Genomic DNA, 17,194 nt, shown 5'->3' with positions numbered 1-17,194 from the left:
TCCATCAAAGTAGGTGAAGTGACTGTGTGTGTCTCTTTGCATGCGTGTGTGTGTGTGTGCATATTAAAAAACCATCAGCGTGTCAATATGTAATTTGTGTCGTCGTCAACAACGAACGCAGCGAACAGAGCGAAAAACTCGGAAATAAATAGAACATAAATTAAATATCAATAAAAAGCGGTCGAACCCAACGTTCAACAACCAGAAACCCAAACGTACACACAGCCGAGAGCTATAGAATTGGCATCGCATATGGCGCATATGTGGATCGGAGATCTAAGAAGATCCCGAAATTGATTTCGAGCCACCCGAAGGCGAATGTGTTGACAAATTTTCCTCTTTACTGCGCCGCATAATGCAGTTGACAATGCCAGACAAAGAGCTACTGTTGCCCCTGGAGAGCACTCGTGGAAAAGTTAGCTAAGAGTGCCTGGGATTCCTTGAGCCCCGCTCCCGGCTAGGGATTGGGATCGCATCGGGCTTGGGCTCAAATCGTGTGCAATCAACCGCAATATCTTAAACAAAGCAAGCAAAATACCTGACGGATGAGTTGTTTGTGCAACCTAATGAAATTTCGTGTGCCCGTGTGTGTGTGTGTATCAGTGTGTGTGCTGAGGATCAGCAAGGATCGCTGGCAAGAAATTTGTCAACCGCCGTTTTGTTGGGCTCGAGTTCATTAAGCCCGATTCCAATCCCAGTTGACAATTGCGATCCCTCCATTAAATACCTACAATATAGTATGTCCGTCTTTCTGTTGTCGTCGCTTTCTTTTGAAGACTGAAGAAATTATTAAGGATTTATTATGATTATTATATTAGGGGCACAGCATGTGAGCCGTCGTCTCACAATGCTATCAGAATCAACAATGGCGACACGCACACCGAAGAGATTTGTCATTCGTTCGGATGAGAGAATATTAGTTTACATATCAATTATTTCATTGTTCGCTTCAAAAATGAAATTTCTCCTCATTTTTTCAACCAAATGTTCTTCATTTTGTCGCATCTATTGTCTGTTTGTTTTTATACTTATCTGTATCTTGGACAATTTGACAATTTGCATTACACAGAGATCGGCACAATCCCATGCAATTTACAATAATTGTTTGTGCAATGTGGTTTCTGTTGGCGCCTCATGGAAATATGATATTATCTGTCTTTAATTTATGGTTGCTGTACGGGAAATTTGTTTTCCTCATCGCCCAGAAGCGTTGCACTAAATGAAATGCTATCGATTACAATTTGTCCTTGTGCATCGGCAATAAATTGTTAGGAATCAAGAGCATAGCTTGGGATAAATTCGTGAATATGTCATTCAATTGTGGTTTGAGGGAGTTGTTCCGGGAATGATCAATCTCAACTGCGGAGATCAAGTTTATATTGCATTTATAATGAATATCTTTCAACTCTGTATAAATTTTAATTTCTTACGAAATACAGGGAATTAAGTTAATTGTAAGTAAAATAAATATGGTAAATTAGTAGGAATATCAAGCGAAATATTTCACACTAAAATGAGAGTTATGTTATATACTATAGATAATAGAAAAAGCACACAAAATCAAACTATAACTAGGCATTTCGAAAGTTTTCTATTCCTGTTATACAAATATTAATATTGCAAGTATTATTGTCACAATTCTTTTGGGACCTTTTTGAATTAAGATGAAAAACAAAAATAAATTAATACTTTGCCAAAGTGAAAATGTTGAGAAAAGAGCAGTTTACTGTAGTGAATGTTTATTTCGGAAGAGTAACGACAGGTTGTAAATAAAATAATAAAAATAGTAATAACAAGTTTTCTTATTACTACATAATGACATATAATATTGTAATTATATTTGTGACAGCTTCAGCACAACATTATTTAATACACTTATTTTTATAACTATTAGCCTAATGGAAGTGTAGTTAACTGGCAGAAGGATTCAAATCCGTCCCCGTAAAATGTATAATCAACGTATGAAAACGTAGATCTCAGAGACTATAAGAGATATGTGACAAAAACGGTTGCTGAAGTTGGTGCTTACTTGTTTTTCGTTGGCAACCTGGTATATTTTGAATGTAATAGTACATCGATATACCAGATATAGTTTTGGTATTTTTAGTATTGTTTAGTATATTAATTTGCTTTTAGTGACAGTGGATAGTGGAGATGTCTCTTTTTACTTGTTATTCTTAATATCAATCAGTTTTATTTTTTATTATATGTACATAAATACAAATTAAATACAAAACTAAAGCTATTAGATCTAAGTTCTACTAAAAATTGTCAGATGACTTCACGGAAAGCGGAGAACGAAATACCGAAGTTTCGGAATGCTACTTCACAGCGATTAACGTGTACACTCATCTAGATATTCAGGTAACGTCGCTGCTGTGTTTAATGAGTACATTAAAAAGGTATCAAAAATATTTCAAGAACCGTCGGGAAATTGAAAAATTGTTCATTACGCATTCGAAACGTGAGTCTAACTTTAATTTCAATCAAAATCTAAATTATATGAAAATGAAATAAAAATGTGTAAGAAAAAAAGCAAAACACACAAACATTATTCACTTGGCTCTCGTCGCACTGCATTTAAATGAGGGAGGAGAGAGAAGAGAGGGAGGTGACTGAAGCTAATGGTGTGTGAATCGGCACATCAACTATTTCACATTTCCTTTCATTTATACCTCCTCACCCCACCCCTCGAGGGGGTCATAAATACGACTGAGGCAAATCTCTCTTAAGGTGCCGCGCCATAAAAGGATTTGCATTTGGAATCGAATTTCGGTTATGGCTTTAAAAATTGCTCAATAAAAATACTGAGAAAATCCGTGCATAAAGTTACATATGAGCTTGTCAAATTTACAGTCCCGCATCTTGCCCCCGCTCCCTGCTTCTTCTAACCCCCGCCCCCATCTTCTTTTCCAACACCAACGTCAACGCCGCTGAGCTCACGCATTACGCAAATGAATTTCGTGTTTCGCCTTAAACTCCCACACACACACACACACACACGCACACACTCATAGGTATAGACTGGCTGTACTTAGGAATTAGCTGAGGACACACTCCTTCGACTGGCTTAAGACTTTTGTTACACACACACACACACACATACCTCATTGGCACCCTTGAGACCCCTCGAAAGCCACCCCCGCTTCCAAGTTGACGAACTTTATTGTTACTCGTAATTTGCCAATGTGCGTCTGTTGCAGGGTGCAGGTTGCAGGGTGCGGGTGCTGCCACTTTTTTAATGTACCCCATCAAAGTGCGCGTGTGTATGTGTATGTGTGAGGAGTGTCATGCACGTTGGAAAACATATGCATATAATTATTTAATTGAATTAAACAATTTCGTAAATGGTAAATGATGCGACAATATGGACGACGACGCTTTGCAGCTTTCGAAATCGGCATGTCGCCCGGAAATTTGCATAAATACATAATTATTACCCCCGAGTAAGTTGATTTTGACGGTGCGACATTATTGGGGGTAGGAAAAGTTTTTTATTATCAATAAGAGTACAGAAAATATTTAGGCAAACTTAAATTAAAATTAAAAATATATGAAAATTTGTAAAGTATAGTTAAGAAATGCAAAAATGTTATTATCGTTTAAATATACCTAACTAATATACCAAAAATACTAAAAAAAAATACGACATGCAGTATACTGTATAACGAAAAATTTTTAGTATCAATTGAGGTAAAGAAAATATTTAAGCAAACTTAAAAAGTAATAGAATTAGAATATGTAATAATGTTGGAATATTATTAAGAAATGCAAGAGTAGTATTTTTGTTCGAATATATTAAATTAATATGCCGAAAAAATACTTAAGTATACTAAAAGGAATTTTTTGTAAAACGAAATGCTTTTATATTGTATTTGTAAAATAGAAAGAAAATAGTCTTAGTCTTCTCATATATTTATATAATAAATAAAAATTGCAATTATTATTCTGTATACTATTCGTTTTATTTCGATTTACGTGAGCGGAGGTGGGCGTGGCAAAATCAGCTTGCGACAACTACAAATGTAAGCGAAGAGAAATTTTAGCTCCCAATTTTTATAGTCTCTGAAATTTTGTTGTTCATGAGGACTTTGCCGTTGACGGAGTTCAAGAATATACTCATATATTCTTTACTGTTCCTGTTGGCACACAGTTATAATTACCTTCTACCTTCTATCTATAGCGGGTATAAAAAAACCAGCAACAACAATAAGGATTCGATCACAATGCAGGATATGAGACTCGCATTAGAATTATAAAGGGATATTCGCCATGACAGAGACACGACAATGGGATCGCTGAAAGTGTGTGTGTTCATGAGTGTATTTGTGTTTATGTCACATCACCTAAACAAATAGTTCGCTCGAGAGAACGCGATCAATGAGAGAATCTATCTTATGTTGCCGCTCTCCCTCTCACTCTTTATTATTTATCTGTCTCTCTGCTGTTTGGTTTCCTGTTTTTCATGTTTTTTAACTCTTTAGTGCAACTGCAGCGAAATAAAAAAAATGAGGTAGAGTCTGGAGTCTGGAGTCTGAAGTCTAGAGACCTTGCTCGACATCTGGCAATTACTGTATGCCAATTCGACACCATAGAGGGCGCCACATAAGCGACGATGGAGGCGTGCCAGTGACCTGATTAACATAAAAATAAAACTTTAATGGAAAAAGGGGAAAACTGCCCGCAGTTTTGTTTTTGTTCATTTTGCTTTGTACATTTAAAGTTCAGTTGTTGCTTCTAGAATATTTAAGCCTTTGGCATACATACGCACACACACACACACACACACACAAACACACATAGAGCAAGCGAGGGAAACCAGAGACATTTGGTATATAAGACAACGACTGCGATTCGCCTACAAACGCAATGGAAATTCGAGTGGGAAAACGAGGAAAGCGTCGCCCACATACAACAAGTGAAACTGCGAGACGATGGCGACGATGGTGACGGCAAAAAAGGCAGACAGGGTCGGGCGGGGGTAGGGGGAAGAGGCAAAAGGGGGGAAGACTCTGACTGAGGGAGCACAAAGTTAGTTTGGCTTTTTTGGCTGACAAGAGACAAGGAAAGGAGCTAGGGGTAAGGGGTAGGGAGGAGAGCAGCCACAGTTGGCAAGGACGAAGCTCGTTTAGAGCAAGCGGAAATTGTCACCAAAAAACATAGACAAAATACACACACATACATACATCGCAGAACACATACATAGATATATATGTATATTGATGTGACAGGACAACGGACAACACTTTCGCCTGCTGTGCGGGGAGGTGGAAAAAGGAAAGAGACGGGCCGGGGGAGGGAGTGGGGAAAGTTACTGCCTCATAATGAAGGCAGCTAATACATCTTGTTGATGTTGCGGGAACCCGCTGAACATAAAGAAGCGCCAGCAGACATGTCTATTTGGGATACTATCGATTTTGTCGACCACCCACCAACACCAATCCTTGTGTCCTCGAGCCCAGACGACACAGTCTGCATAGCTGCCGGATGCGGCATTGGCCTCCAAGCTATGTCCTCCCTTCTCGGCATTTAAATGCAACAATTGGCATTTCATTTTCATCTGCTTGCCATTTAAAGTCACAATCGACGATTAACTAATGTTAAGCATATGAAAATATTGTATAATAAATAAGCAAGCTACAGTCGAGTGTGCTCGACCGTAAGATACCTGCTATTAATATATCGGAAAAGTATTAAAATATACCAGAGGCTTTACCTTGTATATTAATATACATAGTACTAAATATACCATATACCACAAATTATACCACATTGTCAGCCAAAGTAATTAAGACCCGTATTTTTCCCCTACAAAAGTATTTCTTAAATAACTTCTCCAATTTTTATCTAAACGTAACCGAATTTTCAAGAATCTTTAATACCGTAGTTAATAGAGACAGGCCTCATATTGAAATCCTTCTGTCATGGATACATAGCTTCCTTAATACCAGCTCTAGCTATTTTTTATGATATCATAATGAGAATCCAACATCTTTTTAATTGCGTTAAATTTCTTAAGAAAAAATGGTTTAAATCTAAGTTATTTCACTTGCTTCCATAATACATAGAAAGTTAGTTGAAAACAAAACGGTTTCTTTATAAATTTAAGAAAGTTTTATTATTAGAAATTCACTCATAGGAATGATGATTGATCGCATCTTGATCCCAGTATAAAAACTAATCAATATTGTATTTGATAATAAATGCATTTTGTTTATTTATTATAGCAAACTATGAATTGTATTTCTTTTAAACCAATTGTTTATTTGCGTGTGCATGAAAATAAATTAAATTTTCTAACAAAAATTTAAAAGTTGACCTTGTGCTGGCGCTGAAGCTGTCACTCTGGGTCATTTACTCGATTTGCTGTTTAATCGATTTCTTTGTAAACTCGAAACCAATGTCAACAGCCTTCAGACGCGCACAGAGGCAGACTGAGATACAGTTACAGATACAGATACAAATACAAACACAGATGGAAAGACACAGACATGCAGATACAGATACAAATACAGATACACAAATAAGCAAATTCAAGTGGCTGCCAAATAAAAAGGAAGCTAAAGAAATTTTTGTTTTTTAGAACTCGAAGCGAGAAAACATTTACACACTTAAACGATGCAAAAGCATTTGAGCAATTGGCATGGAGCAAGGGAAAATAAGGGAAAACGAAGAAAAACTAAGAAATTTGTAGTGCAAAGAGTGGCGTCAAAGGATGCAAAAGTGGACGACAAAAGGAGCGGAAAAAAGGGAAGAGAGAAGACAACGCTGGAGTTACACTGACAACACAACGATGTTGCCTCAAATTTGCTGCCTGGCGCTTAGGTAAATAAGCAACAGTTGTATATACATACATACACACACATAGTTTTGTTGTTGTGCAAATGTATCCGAAGGATACACTTGTGAGATGGGTGTCCTTGCTGCCATTGCTTCTGCTTGTGCCACATTGAACCCTGCCCCCAGTCTAGGCTCCTCTTTTTTGCCCCTTGTTACATGTGGCACATTTAAAGTTGCGTCTGCTCTCTATTTAAAGGCATTTTCATTGATTTTCCACCATCCAAACTGTGTCCCATTCACTGTTGAACTTTCAACTTGCAACATTTGGGCGTAGTTATTGCTTTTTATTGCAGCTCAGCAAATACTTGCCTCCATATTTATGTGGCGTTACATTTTGTAATTCGAATTCATAAACAATATCATCATAAATCCTCTTCCCCTCTCTGCCTCCTCCCACCCAAAGACCACGGAGTTTCGACTCGTGCCGACCATATGTTTGCTCATCATTCAGAAATGATCCATTAACGAACCAAAACAGATGTGATTTACACCGAACTCTTAATTTACTAGCTATTGTGGCAACTGCAGATCTATGCAGAGTTTAAAGAAGCTTCCGTTCAAAGCGGAGACAATCTTCACTCGTTTGAAATTATGAAAAATTCAAGTTTAGGAACTATGTTAAATGTGAGGAAATGTCGATAAACGCACAGCTAACTCTTACATTAAAAAATTAGCACTTATCTCAAATGTTCAACAAAAAAAATGTAATTTTATTTCTTTTTGGTTTTGCAGATCACACAATATTTTTAATCTGAAATATGATACTATATGCCATATAGTGATGTTATGATTTAGAGCTGATCAACCGATTTCATGTCGTACATTTTATTATAATGTTATTATTTCATAATATAATTTATAAAAATGTGATTTTAAGACAGTTTTAGAAGTTTAGGAAAAATAACTATGTGTACTAAAAAGGCTCTTCTTAAGCTCAAAAGGTAGTCTTGTATGAATCTGATTCGATAGGCGCAAAGTCTACGAAATATTTGATAATGTTGGAATAAATCACTGGTCAGTCAAATTAAGAACCCATTTGAATAATGGGAGCCGAATACTCTTTGGGATCGTCGGTCTACACATGGGAAAATCAAAGACCCTTAACAATGCTCTGAGCGAGTCTGAGGTACGTACTTTTAACAAGTCGAGTGTGCACTTTCGGTCTTTTTAATTTTTTTATTTTCTATTCTATTTGGTATTATACATTTATTTAGTGGAAACAAACGTGATACTTAATATACCCAAAGCCCTCGAGCCGAGCGACGTGTATTTCGATTTTTATGATGCTCGTAGTTGATGTGAAGTTTATCGTTGGACTTGAATGTGTGTGGGAGGTACTCTTAACGATCTTTGTCATTTAAATAAATACATTTTATGTGAATCGGGCACAAAAAAATAAAATTAAAATTAAACCTATGTCTAATGAGTCAACGAGTACGAACGAGATTTCCATTTAGGATCCAAATGCGTGACTCAAAGAGGAGAGTTGAATCAGAAAGCAGCCAGGGAAACGTTTAAGAAAGAAAACTAAGTAGGAGAGAGAGAAAACATTCGACAATTGTTTTTGTCCAATAAAAAGTTTCAAGATGCGAAACTATGAATAATTATTCTTCTGACATTACTTTTATGAGGGTTGATATTCCTTTGAATCCATCGACTTCCTTTTCGAGTATTGCTCGGCTTCTTTATTGTCCAGTCCGGATGATCCCACCGACATCTTGCAGTATGTTGAACCAACTCACGTTCTGCAAGATGATTATAAACGTTGTTCCTCATTGGATGGGTTCGTTTTTTTTTTGGGATTTGGGGAATAGGGAATGGGGAATGGGTTAGGGACTGAACATTTGTCGCATTTACCTTAAAATGAATATAATAATTTATTCCGACTTTAATTATGCTTTGTTGATCGTGTTCTGGTCGGCTTCGCTTTGACTTTGATTTCCCGATGACCTGAGAAATGTTGCCTAGGTTTTTCTTTTCGTTTATTTATTTTTTTTTTTGGTCTGATCGTTTTTCTATATGTTTTTTTTATGAATGTAGAGACAAATCGGCGTCATCAAATTTTTGAAAACGGGTTTCGATTTGCATACAAATTCCACTTGCTGTCTCTCGACCCACGTCGAGAATATGGCGATGGAGGAATTGGAAGCGGTTCTCGATGATAAACGACATTATGTCTGGGAAACTTTTGGTGGCCATAGACTTTGTGTCTCTGCTGGAAGAGAGATGCTGCACCTTTCTCTCTCTCTCTCTTTCTGATAGGGAAAAGGCACTCGACTCTGAAAATCTACAGTGCAACCATGTTGAAGACGCGGCTAATTTGACACGGATGGAGAAATGAGTGCGAGGAAGAGGGGAGAGGAGAGGGTTTGGTATTATTTGATGCTTATGAAGGGTCGCGGCTCAGTTACGGGGTTGTTATTGCTACCGCTCTTGTTGTTGTTGTTGTTGTCCTCTTTGTTGGTGTTTGTTATCATTTCATTTCATTTTTTATTCATCCATGAATCCATTTTGAATTTGTTGCTATTCGTTGTTGTTGTTGTTGTTCTATTAGGCTTTTTAGTAATTCATAAGCACACGCAGCGGGCAGATGTTCCACACGAGTTCTTTCAGATTATATGGGCAGCGACTGCAAAAGGGTTGCACTCGCATTACGAGATACAGATACAGATACAAATGCAGATGCAGATACATAAACATATGTAGCAAGAGGATACATACGCATGTATCTGCAAATGAAATGCAATTGGTGGCCATGCAAGTTGCCACTTAACGGTTGCCTGCTGCCGGTGGCATGCATAATTCATGCCACAAACTCCATCGGTATGGCTATTAACAGCTATTTGGCAATCTCGCCCCGTCTTGCAATTGAATGATCGATCATTGGATTGAAGATGCTTTAATACGAATTACAATTTATGTGCAATATATTCAAGTTTCGGATAAATTAAATGCAAATTATACAAATCTAATGTGTGTTTCTTATGTATTTCCTTCTTCTGTTACTTTTTGTAATTATGAAGAGCAGCATTTTTTATTAAAGTTTCAAACATTTCAAAAACATTCTTTAAAAATTTTATTTTTTAGTAAAATGATAAAGCGCAAAATTCAGAAACTTTTAAAGTCAATTTAAATTTCAGAAAAATTTGTAGCCTTTAAAATATACTATAAATTTCTTTATTACATAAATTCAATACTTTTATTACCAAAAGCAAATGCAGACAGTAGAGTTATAAGTTACAATTGAAATAAATAAAATTTGTATTTTGAATAATTAAGAATAGCAGAGCTTTTATTTATGTTGGAAAAATGCATTTTTTTCTTATATTTTTTAGTTATTATTTAATTTGATAAAAACCTTAATACAGAATAATTTTTTTATTTTTTAAGGCAGTAAAAAGTACGCAAAATGAGGATTACTTTTAAAGTACGCAATTCTATTTTAGAAAAACTTTAACTTTCATAATTTAAATTTAAATTATGCATCGTCTCAAAAACAAATAGTCATCTTGATGTAAATTTCAAATGAGAATTTGAATACATATAATTCTTTTAAATACTGAGAATATATTTCAAATTGATGTATAATCGTTTCTTTCATTTTAAAATTTTCATTTTCTTAATATGATGAGTTATATCAAGTTTCTCATAAGTTTTATAAATCTATGTAACTGCGAATTATTAAAGATTTTTGAAATACATATTAAAACTTTCAATTATCTAATATTGATTAACGTTTTTATTTCGAAATTGATTCAACTGATTGAAATTTACTGTAAAAAAATTCACAAGAAAAATCTGTGCAAATGAAGTTATTCCGACGGCATTTTGAATCGCAATGCTGCAAAAGGACCAAACAGCAAAGAAAAGGCAAGATGCGAAGGCAACAACACGACGCGTCGTACATAAAGGAAATATGGATAAATAAAGAAACTTACATGCTCTCACACTCTCAAACACTCATACATAGCATAACACACACATACACACACACACAATGAAGGATAAATATGATTGAGCGCAGCCAACGAGGAGCATAAAGTAAGATAAAAATGCGAGCAGCGCTGCCAACGTTTCTTGCTGCCGTTTGTTGTTGTTGCTGTCGCTATGCTCCGCCTAAAGTTGTCATAATTTGCTTTTGCATTGCGTTTTATTTATTTGTCGACGGCCCAACGACGACGACGACGGCGACGACGACGACAACGCCGACGACAATGACGCTGCGCAAATAAAAATCGTTTGCTGCGCTCTGACCGAAGATGACGTTGCCTTCTGTCGGACAGTTTCTCGTTTTCTGCTTCTTGCGGTATCGATTTGTGCGCTGTCGGCCCTTTCAGAGAGCGCTCGTCAGCCGACAACACGGAGACTATGCGAGAAAGAGAGAGAGAGAGAGGGAGAGTAACTGTGAGAGCCACTACAAATACATTCACATTCGCGCTCTTCGCGAGTCTGTTTTTGATTTATGGCACACACACACACACGCGCGCTTTACACATATACTTGCCCGTAAACTTGAGACTTATCATAAATGGCCGCAGTGCGTGTGTTAGAGTAGTACAGCTAGTGGTGCGCCAGCTTAACAGCGACAATAAATGTTAGGCACCTAACATAACAGTGGGACAACAGTCTTATACGCCAAGTTCCCCTGCTGTTAGTTGGGCCAAGTTGAGTTTCGAAAATGTTGCACGCACTTTAGAGTGGCTCTCTCGCTCTTTCTCTCTTGCGCCGCTGCGCAGCTAATGTTGCTGTCGTTGTTGTTGTTGTTATTGGTGTTGTTGGTCGCTTAAGCTTTTGCAATGCAGAACGAAACGAACACGAAGCGAAAATGCTGCTGCCCCCAAACAATGATAGCGACACTTCGATTCGCTGCTGCTGTCGCTGCTGCTGTTGCTGCTGCCGTTGCTGCTTCTGCTGCTGCTGCTGCTGCTGCTGCCTGATGGTGCTGCTGCGTTGTCTCGTTGTGTGCCGTTTCTTGCTCGTTAAATCCATAAAGGACATTCTCTGCTTCGGCTCCAGTCACGGCCAACGCCACGGCCAACGGCAACGGCAACGGCAAAAGCAGCAACAGCAATAGCAACAGCGGCAGCAACAGCGACAGCGCAAGTTGCCAGTTCAGCGACAGCGTCAGTTCAGCCAGCCAGCGAGGCAGGCAGCAGCAGCAGAAGCAGCCGCCACTTCTTGGCTTTGCTTTGGTCAGCCGCCTCAAAGCCGCCAGTTGCAGGTTGTTACTTGCCACTTGCCACTTGCCGCTTGCCAGTGGCCAGTTTATAGCTAATTTGCCATTCACATTAACAACAGCAACAACAACAACAACAACAAAACGGCAGCCAATTATTATTGCCAAAATTTTTGACAGTCGCCGCTGCAAAGCCAGTGGCCAGCTAACGGTTTTTTACTACCGCTGCCGTCGTCATCGCCGCCGCCTCCGCCGCCGTCGTCGTCGTCGTCATCGTCATCGTCGTTGTCGCCGCAACTCACGCACAATACTCGCCTCGCTTTTTTTTCTCCCGCATCATCTCCAGCGTTAAGTGCGTGCGTGTGTGTGTGTGAGTGTGTGTGTTGGCGTGCGTGTGTGTGTGGGAGTGGGACACAGCGTAAGTGTGAGTGCGAAGAGTGCGGCGTGCGGGAACGTGGTAGAGAAGGAGGAGGAGAAGGTGGAGGAGGAGGAGGGGGAAGCAGTACGAGGAAGTTTTTGTGGTCGCGCGTGTTTAATTAATCATAAAAAATGCAAAAAGCATAAAACTCATGCGACACAACGCGAAAAAATGCAAATGGCAACAAATACAACAACAACAATAATAATAACAACAACAACAACAACAGCGACAGCAATAGTCGACACTCTCTCGAAACAAAGGCAAAAACAATTGAAATATGTGCAATAAACGCGATGAAGGTGAAGTGAACTAAAGACAACAAGACAACCAAAACAACAAAAGAATCAAAATCGAAATCGAAATTGAAATCGTTCGCAGGATTCACCGAAAACACAAACTATTTTTTGCTGCCGTCGGCGAAATCGAAATTTCGCATCGAATACGTAACAAAGCAAACCAAAAAAAAGTGAGCTCAATAAATCCCACAAAAGCGGATAGGCGATAAAGAAGAAAGCAAAAACCAATTTGGAAACAAGTGAGCCCAACAGAAGAGAGAACAACAACAACTCATTTACAGTTATAATCAAAAGTGAGTATCGAGTATATTTCGATAAATTATTAACAACTTTCCTCGAGAAGGGAGAAAATCACCATCATCCCAATATGTTAAAATACTAAAAATTGCTTGAATATCTTGATATATGAGAAATATTTAACAGGAGAACATCAGAAGAATTTATTAATAATATATCAATCATCATACAAAAGTAATAAATTATTAACAATGTTAAAAATAAAAGGCAAAACATTCTAATGGAAGTGTATTAAATTCTTTTCTGATAAGTAAACTTATAGTTACACTCTACTAAGACACTTTTTTTATATTTAAATCATCAATATTACTTATTTAACTTGAAAAAGTTCTTATGCTAATTTACAACTTTCCATCTAAAATATTTTTTACCTTCTTTTACTTTTCTTCGATCTAAACATTTTCAAGAATCATTAGTATTAAATACATATTAATTACAACAGTTTTTCACTTTAATATTACTAAATAATATTTTACAATTATAAGAAAAATTTAATTGAATTCATAATTTAAAAAAAACTTTATTGCCTAAAGCTTGAATTTTTAAGTAAAATTTAAGTGCACAAATAAACCTAAAGTTGACAGCACTAATTCTTCAAATTATATGATTACATTAAATTAAAACTAAATTAAAGCTGCGAAATATTCCACAAAGTTTTCACAATAGAATTTTATCTAAAAATTAGGCGGCTTTTTTGCTATCTATATATATTTAAATATAATTATATATAATTTTATAAAGCAGTCTTAAGTTCCATTATCTATTGATAATAAAAGAAAAACTCCCACAATTTCATAATAAATTGAGCTACTAAACAGACTTTCAACATCTTAAATATATATGTTTATATCCAATATATTTAAGATGTAGAATATATCAAATATATTTAAGATATTGAATGTTTGGTTGACAGCTGAAAATCGCATCTCGTTAGATTGCTTGTGTCAAAGCCAAACTTGTGTCGGAGCAAATATAATTGATTAACTTGATTCTCTCATCGAATCGAAAATGTCTGGATAAGCCTTTAAAACGTAACCTTCACTTAAGGCATCAGCTTTCTTAGTTCGATGTTCATCTGATGTAATTGCCGCTTCAATATCTTGAATATCTTCGAAATGATTTGCAGTTCCATGAGTTAATGAAGTGCAAGAATCAAAATGCTGCTGGTGTGTGTGTGAGTGTGTGTGAGTGTGTGTATGTGTTTGAGGCTCAGTTGTTGCCTGAGTGGCGATTATTTAAAATTGACACTTTATGCGAGGACATGCAACCGAAGCAACATCAGCAGCAGCAGCAACAGAATGTTGCATGTCGGGCTTATGTCAAAGTTAACATAAATACAACTATTTTGTGCCTCAGCAGCGTGGCAAGAGATCGGCGGGGGCAGAAGAGGGATTATTGAGGTCTTGACATGGGCACGAGATGCTGTTCCAAGTGTGTGTGCATATATTTGTGTGTGTGTTTGTGTATGAGGTGCAACAACAACAACTTGAACAGAGCAAACAGACGCATGTTGTGAGAGTAAAATTAGCACAGCAACAATGTGTGTGGGTGGGGAGGGGGTGGGGCGTAGGTTAAACGAAAAGATGACAGGTGTCAGGTTCGAGTCGAGTGTGTATCTTGTATCTTGTAGATACACACTGCAGTCAAATGTCAGCAACAGATTGAGATTGAAATGATGAGCTTAATTTTCAATCAAGCAAATCAACTGCAACTACAACCAACTTTTTGAGATACATTGCTCAAGTAAAAGATACAAATGCATTTCGTGCCCCTTCGCCCCTCCCCTATGTAGCATCGCCTAGCGCCTAATGCATTTATTGCCTTAATTAATTTATGAGTCGCGCGATTTCATCTTAACGAAGAGCGCCAACAAAAATGTATCTTGTATCTCAGCGTGCACATTGACATCCTCATGATCATGATCATGATCACGAACATTTTTATCATTCGCATGATGATCTGCTTTCTCGCTGACGGACAATAAATTCATTTACTTTTCGTCGTTTATAAAATTCGAAATGTTTCATGCGCCAGACAATTTTTCATTTTTTTTTTTTTTCATTTCATTTCCCTTTTTTGCTACTGCCCTCTCTCCCATCCCCCATCATCATTTATTTGTATTTTATTTTCGCTCATTTTTATTGTATATTTATTTTCATTTTAATAAATTCAACACAAAGACAACGAGGGGGAAAGCAGCGACACAAACAGCGAAAGGAGGGAGGAAAATATTTTTTTGTTATGACAGAAATGTGCGCGTCTATAGAAAAAGTGTCTACACTTTCGACTGTATCTACATTTCGCCAGGCAATTTTTGTTGTCAACTTTTGCCTCGTAAATTTTCATCATTTTCATTTCGAGTTTCCCCATCCACACACATACACACACATACACAGAAACACACACACGACACGCTGTCCAAATATTTGCCAAAAGCCAAAAAGATTGTATTATGCTCTGCGATATATTTTTCTACTTTTTCGTTTTTTTCTTCCTATTTGTAATGTGGCCACGCTGAATTTTTCTGCACGCCAAAAATATGCCAACAGATCAGCGCACGCCTCATGCGAATCTATCAGTACTCAAAAGCGGATAGACAGATATTTATTTGTGAATGCATCTGTATCGCGGCTGTTTATTAGAATGCTTGCAACGCTTCAGATTCACATACATTTAATATCTCGTTCATTTTCTATGCGTCTTTGTTCAAAAACTTTACAACACTGCATTTTTTTTATCGTATTCGAAGTTCTTTTTATCTACATTGTAGATAAAGTCAATTTTCGTTATTCAAAATATACACTATAAATTATTTAATAATTCAATTCAACCAAATATTTCTGAAAACATCATCAATGATTGAATTTTGCAACGAAAAATGGTTCATACTATGATCAAAGAAATTTTCTTAAATCCCCATTATTACAATCTAATTCAATTGAGAATGCTACAGTTGAGCTTGTCTGCTACTTATTTAAATAAATTTAAAACATTGCAGTATTCTTAAAAGATACCATATGAATATACCAAGAATATAAAAAAAAAACATACTGAAGACTATATTTGGTATATTGATATAGTACTTCATTCAAAATATAGAGTACAAAATATACCAGCCAAAACAATGAAATCTCTTTTGCAGTAGACGTTTTTTTGCAATATAAAAGTATTTTCTAAATAATTGCAACTTTTATTTCAGATCGCAATCAAATTTTCAGGAATCATAAATATTGCAGTTATAGTCTACTCTTAATTTCTACTTTTTCTTCTTCAAATCCTTAAAATTAGTTTTGTTATTCGATAATTTTGGAATTTTGGGGCGTGCAAAATTTTAAAACAAACTTGAATAATATTAATAAATAATAACCACTGATCAAGAATATATATACTTCGTCGAAGATGTCTACTTCTCTCTGTTAAATACATTTCCTGCAGTTACAAAGTTATAATACCCTTCTACACCATGGTAGACCCTATAAAGGTAGGTAGACCCTATAAAGTTTATATATTCTTGATCAGCATCAATAGCCGAGACGATCTAGCCATGTCCGTCCGTCTGTCCGTCCGTCCGTATGAAACACTGGATCTTAGAGACTATAAGAAATAGATCTATAATTTTTTTCGACAGCATTTGTTACGTCTGCACGCAGATTTAGTTTGTTTCAAATTTTTGCCACGCCCACTTCCGTCCCGCAAATCAAAAAAAAGACGAATAACAAGCGTAACTTTAAAGCTAGAGCTGCGAATGGTGTATAAAATAATAACAATAGTATTTATGATTTCTGAAAATTTGGTTGCGATCAGATCAAAATTGTCGAGGTTATTAAAGAAATACTTTTGTATGGGCCTACTTACTAGGGGTCTTAGTTGCTTTGGCTGACAATCTGGTATATTGTGCCGTCTATGGTATATTTTGAATACGGTACTATATCGATACACAAAATATACCATTTGGTATATTTTTAGTATTTTGTAGTATTTTTGGTATATTTTGAAAATAATACCGCAATATTTTGCTTTTATTCAAAATGGGTGGCGGGTATCTCTCGGTCGAACACACTCGACTGTAACTTTCTTACTTGTTTTTACTATAAAATACAACAATCGAAATATAATTAAATGATCACTTTCAAGATTGTATTTGTGGAACTTATAGCAAAGTAT

At 36.6% G+C, this 17,194-nt stretch overlaps 1 long non-coding RNA gene across 1 annotated transcript; it reads right to left on the bottom strand.

Moving 5' to 3' along the window:
- Nucleotides 1–8,003: 8,003 nt before the first annotated feature.
- LOC132797568 (uncharacterized) lies at nt 8,004–9,714 on the bottom strand. The gene is made up of 3 exons (XR_009633720.1): nt 8,698–9,714; nt 8,463–8,585; nt 8,004–8,367 (listed from the first exon to the last, which is right to left on the bottom strand). It is a non-coding gene; the product is annotated as an uncharacterized LOC132797568 (long non-coding RNA).
- Between the last annotated feature and the right edge of the window lie 7,480 nt (nt 9,715–17,194).

Source organism: Drosophila nasuta, chromosome 2L, assembly GCF_023558535.2.
Source record: "Drosophila nasuta strain 15112-1781.00 chromosome 2L, ASM2355853v1, whole genome shotgun sequence".
Lineage (NCBI taxonomy): Eukaryota > Metazoa > Arthropoda > Insecta > Diptera > Drosophilidae > Drosophila > Drosophila nasuta.
This window is presented reverse-complemented; position numbering and strand designations above follow the sequence as displayed.